Below are 19,145 nucleotides of genomic sequence, written 5' to 3'. Positions count from 1 at the left end.
AGCATAGAGAAGTGCAGCGCTTGAAGATGCGCCAGTCATATGTCTATGTGTATGTGTCGTTTTCCAATAACTGACGCTCTGTCAATCGTGGAATTCTCAGGAGTCCGCCGTTTCTGATATAGAAATCTCGTCTTTCATTGAGGTAACTTGCCATTTCACATGGCCACGTTTCTTTTTTCCTGCATATCTTTGTTGCCCGTAGAGACTGAAGTGTTGTCTGTTCGGCACGTGGATGAAGGTCCCATGTCCGGAATGAAGGAAGGAAAGAGTTAGGAGGGAGCATTGCGCAGTACGAAAGAAAGAAATAAAGAAGAGTTGTACGTCAGACATGCAGAGCCAAAGCTACGCTTGACTCCATTTTCTCGATAGGGCAAGGGCTCATGAATTTTTTTCTCTCTTTTGGAATCGCAAATACATAATGGTATTACGTAGTTCATCCTCCCAGACACGTGATACACTGAGAAAAAAATTTAAAATATCTGCTTGCACCATGATATTTTTAACACGAAAGTGTTTTATGCCGGGGTCCACCAAGTACTTCCGTTACCGGATGCGACGTTCATAAAATGGACGCCAACGGGTGAGAAAGAAAAAAAACCAAGAAAAAGATCCGCCTCTGGGAATCGAACCCACGACACCGCGGCCGCGACGGTAAGCGCCCGATGCTATACGAACTAAGCTAGCTTGGTAGATGCTGTACATCACATGAACGCGCGTTGTATCTTTCACACATTCTCTCTCTCACGGTCGTCTCTGTTGGTGGTGTAGATAGGCGGGGCGGAGCGGGGGTGGTGCCGCCGTCTGTGAGGGATGAAACGAAGTAATGCGTCACGGTCGACACTTACTAGCGCTTACTCCGAGATTGCGTGCGATATCAGAGGTCATGGTTAAAGCGTCTCGATACCAGCGAAAAACACTGACCGCGCTGGCGTCGCCGATTTCTCCACCGCCGACTACTTCGATTGCGAGAGCACCGACTAACAAAACTGCTGCAATACGCGTTGCAAAAAGGACACGATTTCGACGGGCGAATGTCGTGCCTTGGTGGAGCGAGACAGAGGCCAGCCGGACGCACGCGTTTAAGGCTCAAGCTAAGATCCTCTACGAACTAGGCGTTAACATGGGTGCATCCGCGCCAATAGGTTCTATAGCTGCCAAACACGAATAGACATTGTACAAGCTCTCATATATCATTACAGAATAAGCACTGCTTCTGTGTAGATACGTTTCACTTTCGTGTTATACCGATTCCTATGATGGAGGGATCAGCCATGTTTTTTGAGCTTTATTGGACGTGGACATCTCTTAAAGTGAATGCTATTGCGAGTTTCTGAACGGCACTTATCAGATGAGTAGGTAATTCGGAAACGGCCTAGTGTCATTTCAAAACCTCCTCACTTACTCGTTATTCATTTTCACGCAATTAGGAATTATGGAGCCTTTACGTGAAGATAGATTGGCGTTCGTAATTTACGTAGTTCTTAAATGTAGCCTTGAAACAGCAAAATTTCAAAAATTGATTTCATTAATCCTCCTAAGGCCACTGTTTCTGACAAGGAAATGAATTCTAACTTGAGCTTTGAGACACTGATGACCCGCAATTATCAGGCTGCTATAGGTTCTTAGTCATATGCTTCCTCTCCAAGCCGGATAGCTTGACGCCTGTAAGTCTTTCATCCTGGACTAAATGACCTGAGCAGGCACTCTCTGTTGTGCCCTATGATAATTATCAACCATGGCGATGGTGCACTCTAGGCATGTGCGGAAGGAAACGATATTTACCTTTGATCATAGCGCCAATAAAACAAAGCTCAATTATGTGCCAAGCAGCTTGTAGCATACTATTTAGTACAGCAAGAGGGTGGGAAAGAGAAGTGAGGGTGAGGAGGAAGGAAAAGAGGAGGGGAGAGGGTAAAGCATTGCATTGCCTTGTATAGTATAAATTAGCTAAGGAATGGGAAAGGAAAGTGAGGCTGAGAGAGACTGATGTTAGGGTGAGAAGGAGAGTAGTGAGGAGGAAAAAGAGCAGGTGAGACAATAAGCCATAGTATAACCACGTACACTGAGCATTACAAGGGGCGGGAAAGACGAACGAGGGTGGGCAGTAGTATAAGGCTTAGGAGGAGGAAAAAAAGGAGAGAAGGCAATATAGAAAGAGATAAAGAAAACGAAAGAACGAAGAACATGTAAAAAGAGATAAAGAAAAACATGAAAAAAAGAAGATGAAGATGAAATGGGAACCTAATCTGCGCTATCTGAGTGAACAGCTTGAATTTTTTCGGCATAGAACTGGCTTCAATTTTTTGCCTTGACTAAACGAAACCAAACCAGACAAAAATTTTATTCCCTTTTATTCCATGGTATCAGAAAATGTAATTTCTTCGTCCCTGCAGCATTGTTTACGTCACATTTATGAACAAGGAAGAAATGATGTCAACATTGCTGTGTTGGGTGCTGACTCTGTGTTTGTTAGATCTAAGAGTTTTTCAAATATTGTCCATTTCAAAAGGTGTTATATCTTGACGTTGCCATATGAGGCTCTTTTCCAATGTATTGTCTAGCTACGTCCTGCAGCAGAAGAAAATCCAGGTTCTTTCTTTGTATGCTGTGTTAGATTTGTTAAAGCCCAATGAAAATAATGTATTCTAATCATTCCAAGGTTTCCGTTAGTTCACTGGCAATTGATTTGCGCGTGTCAGTGACAAGCAAGTAACAGAAAGCAAAATATCGCTGGTCTTAAAGGCAATGGGGCTTGTATTTTGAAATGTATTTCCAGATTAAGAAGCGCACAGATGTAGAAATATGAGAAATAATAATTCTTCAAAATAATTTACAAATGAAGCTTGCAAATAAGAATTACATTAAAATGTTTGCAGATAAAAGAGGTGCACCGAGGCATGGGGCTCAATTTAAATCTTCATTAGAGAACATCACAATACAAAAAACGCTTGAAAATTTCCTCCGCAGCTGTCGTAGAATCAATTGGGGTAGCAATCCTTTATTTGAACACAACTTGAGCTGCGTCCGTGTCTTCATCACACGCCGCCTTAAGAGCTGTTTTGTTTTTCATCTACTTGAGTCAACTTATGCTACTTTTCTAGAGCTTGCAATGAAGTGTAGAGGGGAATATGGACACTGAACACTGGGAATGCTTTCACCACGAAATGACCGGTCTCTCTTGGAATGTAAATTATAAGCGTTGTGACTCACCCGTCATGGGACCTATAGTGCGGACTGGAGATTTATTTATCAATATGTCGCACTATGATCAAGATTTTGCGTTTTTAACATGTGTGAAAAGATAGAGAAACCTTTTTGGCTACAATAATGACATGACCGTACACTGGCGTTGCAAAATGTTACAAGGAAGCCATACTTGAACGAGCTTTCGCGCATGCTTTTAACTTCCTTTTGATATTTCGAAACCTCAGTGTGGACTAAGTCTTTATTGCAGTTGCAACTTCCCCTATTTCTGATCGTTCGTGTCAGAAACGCTAAATTTTATTCGTAGCCTGACTCGTTGATCGACATTTCATAGTATAAAGGCTTGCACGAAGGCATGCTTAGGTTTGGTTTATTCATTGTAAAAGCGGAGCTTCCATACTCGGAGAACGTCTTAACAGCCCAAAAGCAAAGTTATAGAAGCAACGATTGCACTCACTAGCGAGACAGCGATTAAGGAAACACGTACACGAGCGCTGACCTTCACAAAACTCCACTGCGCATGTGTGAAAGACATAGCCAGAGAACTATGGAAATAAATGGTTTTGATTGCCACGCAGGGAACGAGAGGAGGGGAGATATTCTTGCAAATATGCGATTAACATTTCACAGAACTGGGAAGGTGGAAATGTGAGTCGCGGAGAGCTGCGCTTAATATTACTAGGGTCCTGATCATCTCACTCATGCGCTGATCCTCAGCGCTTTCAGTGATAGTTAACTAACTGCACATTTAGTTATACTCAGCAGAGACATTGTCTGGGCAAGTTGGTGCGACATTGGCTGTGTTACAATTCTGGGCAGCATCGTAGACAGTCTACGCTGACAGCTTAGAAGACAGCATCGAGGTCATGTTGTCCGACAAATGGAACGCGTCTAGAAGACGTCAACGCGACGTGATGCCACCTCGCGTCGAGAAGAGAAAGCTAAGAAAAACAAACGTAAATATTCTTTCTTTAACCTCTTTCGTGTTCAAACCTATGAAAAAATTAACGTAGCTTACATTGAGCGCCTGTAAAAGCGCCTACTGGTGTACAGACGACCATGCCGGCGTGATCCGAGCTACGCGAGCTATGACGCGAGCATTGCGCTGAGCCGCCATCTTGTTTGGACAGCAAAGTAGCCTGCATCGTTTTTGTCTTTCTCGAAGCTGTCTATTTTGCCGGCTACGTGAGAATTGGAATGGGACTTAAGATGGCCGCTGTCCACTTAGCTGTCTATTTAGCCGTCTACGGTGACTATTGGAACACACCCATTGTCAAATATAACAGCACGAGGGACGGGACTAAAGACACAAAAACCACAGGACCACAGGACTTACATGTCCTTCAGTGCCAGAATATAAGATTATCCCATGCATTGGTTTCTTGTTGGCTGTGCGCTCTTGAGAGCGATCGTTTTTCTGCAAAAATAAAATGACGTGGGAGACCTAAAGCCCAGTCGGCGAAAGCTCTACCGGACCATCAATAAAGTTGTTACCAACCAACCAACCAAGCCCCCCTCGAATGAAAATGTCAAAGTATAGTAGTTTGCAGTATTTTATATGAAGATACTGTCGTCAGCAGTAAGAGCGGGAACACGAGAACGCGTGGCAAATAGCCTCAAACTCCAGTTCGGTGGATAGTCGATGGCGCTGTCAAAAGTAAAGCGGAAAAGGTGACACGCTTCTGCGAAAGTTTGTCCCTTCCACAACGTGTTCCACCATGAAAAAAAAAGAGACTGCTTCATATTGAAGCGCCTGTTGTAGAGCTAAAGCTCAGCAAAGAGCAGTACAATTTTGTGATTCCTTCTTTGCTGTATTTTCATTTTGTGTGTGACTGACACACAATAAGAATATTGAGTGAATGAAGAAATTAGCAGCTGTATTTTGCTCAGAGCTGTAGATAGCAGACTACTACGCTACTCGTCGTTTTCTTGCCTTATAATGGCGAGCGGCCGGGGACACGCAATTAGCCGCCATTTAGTAACAGCGCTAGCGAGGTGGGAGTGCCATTGGTTAGCGGAACCGTGGTGCCCTTTGCTCTTTGTTTTCGATGGCTCCCGCCAAGAATATCCCCACGTCAGATTCTAGGCTATTTTTCACGCACTAGCGTGTTCCCACTCATATTGCCCAGAATGGTGCTATAAACAATCCGGTAAGAGTAGTGAGTAATAGGATAAAATACAATGAAAATACATTATTGGCGCGAAAATAACAGTACCAAACACATAAAATATCATTTTGTGTATTGTTACTACATGAAATGTCTATGTATATTTACGCAAAAAAGTTCGTGGTGTGAGATTTAAAAAAATTGGGTTCTAAAGATAAAGGGGAGGGCTTCTGGCAAAGTTGAGAAATTAAATGCTTCAGGCCCCTGTACTTAGATTTAGGCGTACGTTAAAGAACCCCAGGTGGTCGAAATTTCCGGAGCCCTCCACTACGGCGTGTCGTAATCGTATCGTGGTTTTGGGATGTTAAACCCCAGATATTATTATTATTAAAGTGTAGAAATTGGAAAAAATATGCGCTTAAGTCTCACGTGAAGATCAGTGGTTTTGGAATGGCATAATGGCTCTTGTAGTGGTAATTACGATACTGTTTTATGACTGAAAAGCAAGCTGCAGGGGGACGGGACGAGGCAGACGTTGAGCGCGCTAATGAGCGCGTGTGAGTTGGGCAATGACGCAAGTTACTGCGCTATTACCTAAGCGCTTGTGGCGATTTTCCGCACTTGTGAAGCGTAATTTCTCGGAGAGGTTAGATGTAAGATTCTAGAAGGAGTACTTTTAAGAGAGTGTGCTTAGGACTTGGTCCTGTAATATAAAATATGTAAAATTTAAGCATTGGCTGCTTAAGAGTGGGAAAAATTTACCTGTAGAGGTAATAAGCGCTGTCAACCAGTTGGCGCACCAGTAAAAGATAAGGCTAGAGTTCTTAGCAGATGAACCTCAGAACATCTAGTAGGGTAGTATATCATTCATCATCATCATCCTCATGACCCCCTCCTCATCGTCAGCCTGACTACGATCACGGCAGGGCAAAGGCCATTTTCATACTTCTCCCATTAACCCGGTCCTGTGTTTGTGGCGGCCATGTTATACCCGCAAACTTCTTAATATCACCTGCCCACCTAGTTTTCTGCCTCCCCCACGCGCGCATACCATCTCTTGGAATGCAGTGTGTTACTTTAAATGACCAGCTGTTATCTTGCATCGGCACTATATGCCCTGCCAATTTCCATTTCTTCTTCTCGATTTCGATGATGTCCTTACAATCCGTTTGTTCTCATACCCCATCTGCTCTCTGGTAGTTCCTTAAGGTGACACCTATCATTGTCCTTTCCATAGCTCAGTGCATCATCCTCAACTTCTGAAAAGCAAGTTCGTAGTCTGTATGTCATATACCCTGGCGTTTCATAGCACGAGCTCTTTACAGTGTGCTGCTGCGGACCTGGACATGGATGAAGCGCGCGCTTGTGCCCGATTAGGCAATAATGATAAATACACGTTCTTGTGTGTTTTATCATGATCACTTGACATGAGCTTTACATAGAACGACCGCTCCACGTATCACTCAAAATTTTATTCTGTGTATGTTCTGACGCAACCATAGCGCGACTGTTTGAGGGGTCTCTACTACAATGTCGCACCCTATCATTCTGACCGATCCCTGATAACACGAGACTCACAGTTTTGCCGCCCTCTGGCCGCCACACCTGGCCCTAGCGCTTGTAAACACTATAACATCATCAAATACCAGATCCTCCAAGGAACGTTTTGGAGGCCACTCTGTCACTTCATATAAAGAAGCCTCTGGCGGCACAGCACCCAGACAGACTGCCCTGCCTGTGAACCTGGAGCGACAAATTTTGAAATGTCTGCCGTATGATTCAATGTAATGCCTAATTGAGCACTCTACTGACAGTTGGTGATTCCGTTTCATTTTTTTCCTTTTGAGACACCATAGGGCGTCTTGACCGTGAAAGGGCGGATACGGCAAATCCGCACATAACATAACAGTGAACTGTGTCCGACATAAACCAAAAAGTGCATTTTTATTTTCAGTTACACTTGGCCGTCTTGGTGGTAACTGTAGTCGTACCATGGAAGCGAGGTCATTTTGATATACGAAAATGGGCATGTAAAATGCGCCTTTGATCTGCAAAACAAACATAAAATCAGTAAGACGAGGGAACATTACGGATATACTATACCAAGTATGGCTTTTTTGTCGAAAACAGAGAAAGGTGCAATGATATATTTCGCATTTAAATCAATTTTTACCCTTCTTACACGCCATGCAATTAACTTCTGTGTGGCAAGTCTGAATTTTTGTAATGAATTTACGTTTATAATGGTGACACATATAAAGGTAATGCAAGGAATTACTTTTATTGTTTTTAGTTGGTGCTGCACAAAACATTTGAGGTGTTTTTTATCTGTGAGCACCGATCGAACCTCCTGCATATCTGTTATGTCACCAATGAACACATATTCAGCTTTCGTGAAGTGATTCCAATAAATTTGTAAAGGTTGAGAGCGCTCAGACGAGGTTGGCTAGATAGATAGATAGATAGATAGATAGATAGATAGATAGATAGATAGATAGATAGATAGATAGATAGATAGATAGATAGATAGATAGATAGATAGATAGATAGATAGATAGATAGATAGATAGATAGATAGATAGATAGATAGATAGATAGATAGATAGATAGATAGATAGAAAGAAATGATCAAAGTGTCTTTCCTTCAATAAGAGAGACTTCATTTAATGTGCAAAAGCAGTGAATATTTAGCATTCCATGCTCTCATTAAAGCCACACCAAAAATCTGTTTTCCCGTATTAGTAAATCGCTCTTTCACAATACCAAAATCCCATTCTAAAAAGAGACAGGGCGTGCAAACACGGACACAAGAAAGAGATCAGGACACCACAAACGGCGTTTGTGGTGTCCTGATCTCTTTCTTGTGTCCGTGTTTGCACGCCCTGTCTCTTTTTAGAATGAATACGTACCAACTAGCTCAGCTCTCTGTTATACCAAAATCCCCACACGTGGTAAGGGAGAAAATGTGGGTGGCGCGCCACCTTGAAAATCCCGCACAATTTGCCATGACGTAAAAATCTTTGAAGGCTTCTGCTAGGGTTTACATAGTTCCTAATTGGTAAAAATGACATACACTGTCCTCTGAAAGGGCCAGAGATATAGCATACCAAGTGTCAGGAAATTTCGTTGAGCCAATGCCTCTTAAATACGACAAGTACACTTTGAAATCCGCCACGTCACGCGCGGAGCTTTCGGCGTGCAATTTAAAAGTGAAAATTTGAGCCTGATTTTCTCCTTTGTTTTTAAGACTATGATGGTGCAATTAACAACATTACAGTTTTCAGAGTAAAATTTCGCTGTTCAGTTTGTTGTCCCTGTAAAGAATCTTACGATTGGAAATGCGTGTGAAAAGTATGTCTGTCACACTGTACAGGCAACTGTTCGCAGCTGAAATGCCGTGCTTGCTGGAGACGTAATCTCCCGACAAAGAAGTATTTATTCGCGCATGCTCTGCTACGGCTATGTGTCATGTTTGATGCCCATTATCAATGTTACCATGTAAGACTACTTTTTGCCATTAATAAATCCATTCAGCCACGTGATGGTATATAAATTCTTGTTGCGGTCTCCTTGTTACATTCCTTTAGGAGGAATGTTTGACACCGTTGTCGTCATTCTCAGCAGTGCACATCCTTTCTGCACACAAGCACCAGCTGCTGTGGCGTGTACAGGTGCCTGTACCAGCACTGGCTGATGCGGTGTATCCTTGAGGACAAAACAGCCTCGTGTGGCAGGCTTGTTCTAGTGCACACAACAGACTGGCTTGTTGTGTTTTGGTGCACACAAAAGCGTGGTGTGATGTGTTAAGATATGCGCAACAGTCTGTTGTGTTGTCTGAATGCGCAAAACCGCCTGTTGTGGCGTGCGATTGCACGCAATGGCCTGGCGTGGCGTGTTGTTTGTACGTATCAGCCTGGTGTGGCGTGTTCTGGGCCGCACAGCACACTGATGTGTTGTGTTCTGGGCCTTAGGGCAGCCTGTTGTGATGTGTTCTGGTGCGGACACCAGCCTGGATCTAAAGCTGGGCCTGAAATTCACGTTTGCTAGCGCGCCGCAGTCACGAATAATAGTCTCCCACGAGAGATGGGCCAGTGAAGAAGATTGGAATGCATGTGAGTGTGCGGTGTGAGGGGGATAATGGCTTAGCCCGCGGTGCTGGTTGCAATTTGAAAGGAGGCCTTTCGCATATCGCATATATGGGTCAAGTATCTGATATATGGGAAAAGTAGGGCCAATACTAATTTTCGTCTTTAGTAACCCGACTGTCATCTTCTTCACGACCACGTGACGATATTTTAGGTACAACCAAACTGATTCCACGAACGGAATGGGTGCTTTTTCTTCTGCTTCCATTCATTTCAGCTGATGTCACAATTAGCACACTACAGTCAAACACAACAAGCAACGTCCTCTATGCTTTCCCTCTGTTTGATTCATCTGGTTCTGTGAAAGACAAAAGCGCGCCCCTGGAAAAAATTACCCTTGTTTCGTTCCTAAGATAAATTGCATATACCACTTTATGCGCACCCTAATGATACTGTAGTCTAGTATTAGGCACCAGTTCTAATTCCAAAAATAAATTGGAGGCATGAAAAGAAGAAATTACGTACAGTGACGTCTTCCAGCTGGAACTCTTCTTAACCGTGGTGTAGTGTAGAAATAGCGTGGAGGCACCCTGTTTGGAACTGGATCTCGGAAGTCCTACGCCTTACACTAATCTGCGGATTCCCTGCTAGAACGCATATGGGAGTCCAAGGAAGCAGAAGCGTTGGCAGAGTTAATAAAATGACGAAAGTAAATATACCTCTCATGGTTCAATGATAGACTAGCCGGATTATTTAATCATAATTTCAACGGCAAGATTTTATATTCTTGAATGACAAAAGAGAAGTGTTATCCATTGATAGCTTTCTGCTTACTTTACTGTGCACACGTGTTTAACATTTAAGAAAAGCAGCTTGAAACGTTGATAAATTAGAAATCGCAGCACAGAAATAAATTATATTGGAAGCTTTCGTATTGCACATTGTTTCAAAAGAAATCCACGCCTCGATATAGCAGTTTATGCGTAATAATTTTACCTGGCAGCGCTAAGCAGCATGGGAACCCTGCTAATAAACGCCTGGCGATTACTCATACGTCATATGCACCTTTCAAAGCCTTGCACTAAAATCAGCATAAGAACAATCGATATTTTAATTACCCTGGGTGCACATCAAATTTGTTCCCTGGATGTCACGCCAGTTACGTTGGCATTGCACACGTTGCTATGGAAACTGTATTTCTGTCATAGCTGCCAGTGACATGTGCAGCCATTGCAGGAGCCATACATTAGGCGTCTAAGGCTGATTTTTTATTAAGCGCACACCAAAAATGCAGTTTCAGAAATCGCACACCAAACGTTTACAAGTTAACTACTCAAGACCCAAGTCAAAGAGCTTTTCTCTCGGAAGTGTCTTCTTGCCAGTGGCCGGTCGGCTTTTTTAATGAGCGGAGTAATCTGAAATTAAAGAAGAACGTCATACAGATAGTCAGAGACGCATGCTACAGTGGTCGTTATACACTCATCATGAAATGTACTCTGTAGAGACATCTTTACCATCTAGCAAATCTTATTCATAGAACTACGATGAGGGCCTCTGGCAATAAGGGTTTTACCATAAACTCATGCACTCTCTCGTGAAATCTTCCCGTGACAGCCTTCCTCACTCCCGTGAGGAATATCTACGATGATATGGATGGTGCCCTTCTGAAACACCTTAAAATGCACACACATCCGTCCGCGAGCATTTTCTTGAACTGCAACTGAACTATTCCTGCCGAGTGTTTTACGCAGGTCCATCAAGGTCACAACCAAGCACATCTTATGTCGCACTCGGTAAAGCTTCCCTGAATCCAGTGTAATGCATCGGGAAGCTACGATGTTCATGTTTCAAGCTCATGCAACCTTATCGGCCCTGAAGCGTGTCGAAAAAACAAACATAAAATACAAACAACAAATGAAACTTACTGGCTCGTTAAGCGCTTGCTTAAGGCCTTTCTGCAGCCACGTAAGGCAAGATATTTCTATTTGGTCAGGGATAACACCATGCTCACGTGGTGCTTAATGGCCAAAGTTCTGACGCCAATAAACACCAGTAAATACTATGACATCATTAAGTACTAGCCTGTTAATGAAAGATTTGAGAAATGACTATCCAACTTCATTTAAAGAGACCCCAAAAGGGCACGGCACCCCGATTAAGCGTCCTACCTGTAGGCGCGGATGTTCGAAAGCATGAAATGTCTGCAGCACTGTTAAATATAATGTTCTAATGCACACTGAACTCACAGTTGGCAGAATCTGTCGTACATTGACTTTAACATGCTGCTTGTTAATTTGGAGATAACAGGGGGGGGGGGGGGGGCTGTTGGGTACAACCAATTTCTACATAAAATAAAATGGACACTAATGGAAGCTGAAGCGAAGAAAATCTCAGAGGACGCTTGAGCTTCGCCTTCAAGTGTATAACGCGATAGCGTAATCGGGCACCGTGTGCATCGCCTTCTCAATCGCAAGCCTAGTTTCGGTTCACGGTGGATGCATATACCATGCCTCAAAGAAACGAACGTCTGTGCGCGTAACATTGGCCGTTTCAAACCATTCTAGAGTGCCTACTGCAACTGCAGTTGCGAATTGCCCACTACACCATAATTCTTCTTTTTGCGAATAAGCGAAGGGCATACTACGCGTCCGTAAGGCAAAACGCGAACTTACGCAACTGCTCATTTTGTATAGGCTTTCGTTGATAACGATGATTAAATATGTCTGACCTTTTTGTAATGGTTGGGCCTTTAGGACACCCGCTATTTGCGTAATTCACGTGTTTTGACGCCTGAGGCGATTCTACACTCACAGCGGCAAGAGAGTGCTAGCAACTCTCTTTTCGAGAGTAAACGCTTGTCCCATATTTCACTCCCTTTTCAGGAATGCTGGGAACTCTCTGCTGCACAGAGTAGGCACGCCCTCTCGACAGAGTTCTGGTACTCTGGCTGAACGAGAGTGAACAAGCTCCCTCGCCAGAGTAAAGTCACGCTTTTGAAGTGGAGTACATAGACTCTTGGCTGGAATTGCGCTACTTCCTCGCAGAGTTTTACAATGCTGGTTGGGCTAGAGTGCATGAACTCCCTTCAAGAGTAGAATCACTCTTGCTGCTAGCACTAACGTTTAAAAAAAGGGGAAAAAAAAGAAATCTTTCGTACGTTTTCTACAATGTAACAGTGAACCTGGCTGAAATGCCTCAAGCTTATCTCACACACAGAACTCACATCCGCACACTCATTCATACACAACACAGCAACACTGAACATATGCACTACTGGCGCTGCACACAACCATACACCCGGTAACCGGTATATATATCCATGATGTCCTGCCCCCTTTCCAGTGCCAGTGGCAGCAGCTCTGCTGTGCGTATTTACACAGCAAATATGCACAGAACACGTGTAAATATCTAATGGTCTATTGGGATACTGTTGGCACATCGACCTTTTACTATAAAACAGCATAATATTCAACACTGTTTTCATTCGTAAATTCCAAATATCAGCTAGGACTATGATATCGGCTCAATGCCGTACAGCCGCTCATGCCCAAGTCTGAGAGTTGTAGTCACGCGCTTACAAATACACTTGCGGCGATCTTTTACCAGGGCTGGCTGATGAATACTTTACGACGTTACGATCTGGCGTCCGATCGGACATGCGGTGTCGCGACAGGCGCGGCACGTACGCCAGAAAATCAACGCCGGTCAACATCACCACAATGCAAGCGCATCTCTGGCGATTCTCGCACTTTCGCTCAACCTCGGTTGCATTTTAATGCATTCAAAGCTTTCGACGATAAAATGCGCATTCTTCAACCTTCGTCAACCACTTGCGCCGAGATCGGTCGCACTCAATATGACCCGTACGACTCCCAGCAAAGGTAGGCCTAGCGCACCTGCCGAGTCCGTGTGTAAGGTCGGTCCACTGTTAAAGGGAACACTCGAATGAGCCCCCTTCATTTTGCTGGCCCCCTCATTCCAAGTGGATGTGGAAACGTTGTTCGTTCAAGGTACTGGTCTGTCAAAGGGAGTCGGAACTGTCAACCACCAGTAGTCTTATGTAAATCTAAGCCACTGTACTGTTGCAAGAGAGCGATATCCTGACATGCCCTGAACGCAATTGTTCCCTTTAACAGTGGACCGACCTGTACATGCTATCGGCGCTTCTGGGTTTAATGATACGCAATTCCGACGTGTAAAAATGAGTGTACAGTAGATCTTTAGTATCGGCTAACATGAATGAACCATTTTTTCTTCCGTACGGTGTTCGTACAAGAAGCGATGTGCATCGTTACGACGCCGCTTTCAGCAAACGCACCCCGGCACCCACCGAAAGCCGCCGGGCGCACTCGCCGGCACTTCGCAGACACGGACTTGTCAATTAGTACGCCTTGTTGAACTAACATGATAGCATACTTTCTTGCACGTTCAATTTGGTGCTTGGCGATCGGTTATGTGTGTAGTTGCGCCTATCGATTGAGATGCAAATCAGTACACTGACACGGGTGCTGTGTGTGCTGGTGTATCGTCGATAGCGCGAGAAAATACAGGTTATTGAATGTCATTCGTGGTCGTCAGCTGTTTTGTGTGTTATGAAGACGCGAATTTTATTTAAAAAGGAAGATCGCGTCTATCTTCAGTATGCGACCCGTAAAGATGAAGTCGAGCGGTGAGCTCTGTCTTGACTAGTCTTTTTACGGCAAGAGTGCTACGTTGGGGCGTGGCGTAGTGGTAGAGACCTCGACTGAGAATCTGATGGTGGTAGGTTTGATTCCTCCTGCCGGACGTTTCTTTTTTTTTTCTCACGGCTCTTTTTTTTATTGCAATAATGCTTTAGTGTCTACCTTATTCCAGTGGCAATTAGTTTGTGTCGTAAACTAAGTTGGCGATGCGTTAGAAGTTGCCGATGTTCGAGGCTTCGAAGCATGCCTCTGTTGGCGTTTCAGAAACCAAAGGTTTACTATCACAAACACTTTCTTTTGTTATTACTGAAAGCTATCCTATTAACTTGCACAATAAAGTGACATCTGTGGCGTCTACGCTAGGAGGATTATGGTTAAGAGACAGTTATATATCGCTGTGCGGCGTCGGCCAGAAGCTCGCGCTAGTTTGTACTCTGTCTGCTTAGGAGGGAGTTCCCGACCCTGTTCACGCTACGTCGGGGCGGGAGTTCCGTGGATTGGGAACTCTATCTGAGTAGCAGAGAGTTCGCGGTCTCTTTTACTCTGCCTTCAAGGAAAGAGCAAGTTCCGCGGCTAACTCTCCACTACTCCCCCACGGCGTTAAAGAACTCTGGCGAGAGCAATACAGTCGCTCTACTCTCGCAGTACTCCCTCTACATCTGTGAGTGTACGCTTCTGCCGCGCAATTATAAATACACTAATGAGACTCCTTCTCTACATGACATTCATATAGTGTTTTTACAGAAGCAGGTTCAAGCAAAGGCGTGTGGTAGAACACCTTCTTGTCACGCAGAAGGCCTAGGATACATTCTCACACGAGCCGAAGATTTTATTATTATAGCGAACCTTTGGCACTTTGAGCGTTTCTATCTATCTATCTATCTATCTATCTATCTATCTATCTATCTATCTGCCTACGTCTGGGTGCTCTCATGATCGCCTCCTTAAGTTGGTGTAGATCAAAGTTGGCATGGGAGGGTAAGATGATTTGAGGAATATGACTGTCGGGTCACGACATGAATAACGCGAAAATCCTGTCGCTTACGTCGTCAAAGCCTTTCCTGCAGGCACGTGTGGCACATAACCGTTTACCACGGACCGCGGTGTACGGGTATGCGCCACAGGTGATTGAGAGTTTATATCTACCCAGCAGCGGCGAGAACAGACATTAACAGACATTGGTAAGGTAAATGCGAGAGCGTTAAGAAAAACCGTCATCGGCAGCATTGACCCGACGAATGGAAAGAATGAAATTTAGGGTCCCAGCGGGAATCGAACCCAATCATTCTGCGTGGCAATCAGGTATTCTACCACAGAGTCACGCCCGGTCTATAAACTGGTTTGGAAAAACAGCCTATGCAGGCGTAATGCCGGTGCAACGTCAATTGTGGTTATGGTGCTGGCTATCTAATTTTGCAAGAAAGCAATAAACGCTACATGATACTCATACGATGTGTACTCCTGATACAGGCATCATATCAATCGGTGGTTCCAGTGTTGGCTCCGCTTTTATAGCGCGTTAATAAACATTATATTTGTATTCCTATGATTCAGCAAGCTATATTGAAACATTGCTCGACCCCGCAGGAATACATTAACGAAAGTGACGTATGATATTCACATCATCGCACTGTAAAGTGCACTTAGTCCGCAAGAACGACGACGCAGTGTCCTCTTCATTTCTTACGAACCTGTGCGATGGCCTCATGCTGACCGAGGATGATAGAGATTCACTGACAGCCGCTTTGTAGACTAGGCTACGTAGGCCACATACGATCAGGTAGTCTACGAATACGACAAGCGCCATCCACTGATGTTGGTCTACGTAGCACTCTCAGGCCTACCAGCCTCGACGGCCTATACCTCACCAACGCGAAGGGTGACTTCGGGTTCAGACGTGTCGCCGGCTCTATCGACAGACAATTTTTCGATAAAATGACCGAGGCATCCACGATTTACAACAGCTGTACTATACCTCATACTTCACTAGACACGGACTCCTCGTTCGCGCGATCACGACCGGACCCAATAACAAATCATGACCAGCTGATTGTGCTCACTGACCACGGTGATGATGACCTTGTTCGAGAACTGTAAAGAACCTCTTCCACACATGCACACGGGTTCGTGAAATGTACGTGCGTTCTCCATCATAAGGAACAAGTATAAGTCCCACATGTCAGCTTACCGCTCATGGTGTTGGTAATACCCACCTTGCCGTTGGCAGCGTTACCCAACTGTAAACAACTCGTTATATAACACATATGCGGCTCTTCAACATATATGCGTGCGTACAAAATTTATACAAATCTTTAGCGCCACTTCGTAAGGTATCGCTTTCTACCGCATGCTTCGCATAACATCGACACGCACAATACATGGGATCTGCCGAATTTTTTTTATTTTATTTGCATCTTGATCATTTTTTCGCTCTTGGAAAACGCTGATATTTGCGAGCGCACATCTAGAGCACAGCTGGACAACGCCGATACGCCGATGCCGGAATTTCTGCGAAACGAGCTCTTTAATGCTATCACGTTAATAAATATTTATTTCCAGATGCGGTGCCGTTGGTCATCTTGGTAATAACTGTCGTCATGCAACATTCATGCTGGTAATAAAGTTAGTTGTAATATTCCATTACAAGGTGCCTCGCCTAGGTCTATATTGATTGCGATATATTATTCCTGGAGAGGAAGGTAAAGCACGAAGCTGTTATTTAAACGTGCAACAACCTTGGGGAAATAGCATACGAACCCCTGCCCTACCTTGTCGCTTGGAAGCGTGCGGCGCAATATTCTACTGGCTATTTACATGATCACAGCGTCTCAAAGTGCATTATGTTGTTGGACTGCAAATAATAATTTATGAAGAAACCTTGAGAAATTGATTGCTGAGAGTTAGAGATATATCGAGAGACATTCACCTTTATACATGACTGCCATTTGGTATTACTAGTTTGTGCACTAAAATGACCCACTGAGTGCGCTTTTGTGAACTGGGAGTATAGCCTTCAATTTCCAATGAACTCAAATTATCACCATTGATGAGGCGATTTAAATATCTTTGAAAGCTTTGTACTGTCCACTATATTGACCCATCTATGGGCCAATAATAGCCATCACACTACATATTTAGGGCGTGTCAGATGATTACTCAACACTTCTTGCTTTATAATTCTGGAGCGGGGCTAATTTCGTGCACTGGCAGACGAGAAAACGATAGACACAATAATTTGACTGGCTTCACATACAATCTATGGATCACCCTCAAAGTTTTTTGAAGCATGTATATCGTTGGTCGCTAATTTTATGGAGCGCTGGTACAACACGCGCTCTGTGGTCACCTCCGCCTTTTCATGCTCTCCAAGCAACCGATGCCGCTCAGCAGAAGCCTTCCGCGACATTTGCTGCGCCAGGGGACCACCTTCCTTTTTGTCTTATTTTATCACGATGGTTTCAAGCTTTCGCAAGAGACGAAGTAATGGCCACGTGAACGCCGGTTCTTAAAACATTTTTTTTTTTTCACGCAAGCGTTTTAAAAAATTAATGCAGCTGTTCGCGCGCCTCAATCCACGAGCCTAGGGGGGGGGGGGTCACGTGACTTTTGGTCGAAGCCATCGAACGCCATTTTTTAGTTTATTTGCTCATACGAATGCGGCAAACACAAAGTGATCTCACAGCTCACGCGCCTAGAGCCCATGGACGGCCCATGGTATGCGGTTACGCACCGCAGGTGATTCACAACCTGTTCCACCGAACAACGGCGAGGATATGCTTTAACGCGATAGCTTTAAAGAGCTCGTTACGCAGAAATTCTGGTGTCGACGTCGGTGTCGGTGTCGTTGGTTGTGAGTGAAAAACCAGCGTTGTCCGTGAGCGAAAAATGAAGAAAGACTCAAATAAAATACGTAACAAAAATCTTCGGCTTGAGTGAGCATCGAATCCAGGCCTTCTGCGTGGCAAGCATGTGTTCTGCACGGAGCAGAAAAGACTTGCCGAAAAAGACTTGCAATCGGTCAACTTGCATCGAAGAAGCTGTGCCGAGATTCCCGAAGGCGTCAGGAATCCGCTAATATTGATGAAAAGTCACTAAGACGAGAATTTCCGGTGACGCGCGTGAAAATGTACGGAGCCTATGTGGAGCACGTCCTACTTGGCTGCCGAGACAGTGGTGCCCCCTTGAAATGGTTGCCAGGGTTCACAGACATAATAGCTGGAATGTGAAACTTGAAAACTGAAATATTTTATTGTTCATGATGAGGGGAACAGCGCAAAAAACGGGAAGGAGAAAGATTGAGCACACGACACCAGCGCTGACGAACAACTGTGTGTAAATTTATTACACCTGGAAATATATAGCTGAAAACCCCCTCAGCATCATGTACCAACTGGCCCTTCAAGAAACCCTTCTGCAATTTTATTGTTGTAAAGCGATAAGGAAAAGCTGTCCCCAGATATGTTTTTCGCTTGGTTTGTAAGGTGCATGCGTTCAACGTAATTTGAATCAGCTTGCAAATTTATAGCGCAAAAAAATTGCAGAACAGTAGCAAATTTTTCAGAAAATTAGCTGATTCCGCAGCATTCTAGCAACAAGATTACGCGGGAATCCCGCATATTTTTTGGTTCAATACCTAATATCAGACTACTATAATGACACTGCCGTGAAATACGAATGCATTAGCATGACATGCCCGTCTAACAATAAATGCTCTAATTAAACTGAGTCCATTTTTATTTTATTGCCTGGTTGTCACGCAAGCATACCATTATATTGTAAACCTTTTCCCAGAATATAAGCTTGGGTAAGTGCTACGTAAGACAAAAGGTATTTGAATTATATACACTGTTTGTTCAGAAACAATAGTTTTAATTACTCTGCACAGAATATTCGAGAGTGTCATGCCTAACATACGTGTAACTTTGTCTGATGATTATCATGTAAAATGTGAAGGCGAAACTTATGTATAATTTGAAACCGTATATAAAAATTCTAGACAATTTTGAGTGCAAACCAAGACAGTCTTTACTATAGTATCAACATAACAAATATGCTTATTGTGAACA

The sequence above is a fragment of the Rhipicephalus sanguineus genome, chromosome 7 (assembly GCF_013339695.2).
Source record: "Rhipicephalus sanguineus isolate Rsan-2018 chromosome 7, BIME_Rsan_1.4, whole genome shotgun sequence".
NCBI classification, from domain to species: Eukaryota; Metazoa; Arthropoda; class Arachnida; order Ixodida; family Ixodidae; genus Rhipicephalus; species Rhipicephalus sanguineus.
Note: the sequence above shows the minus strand (reverse complement) of the source record.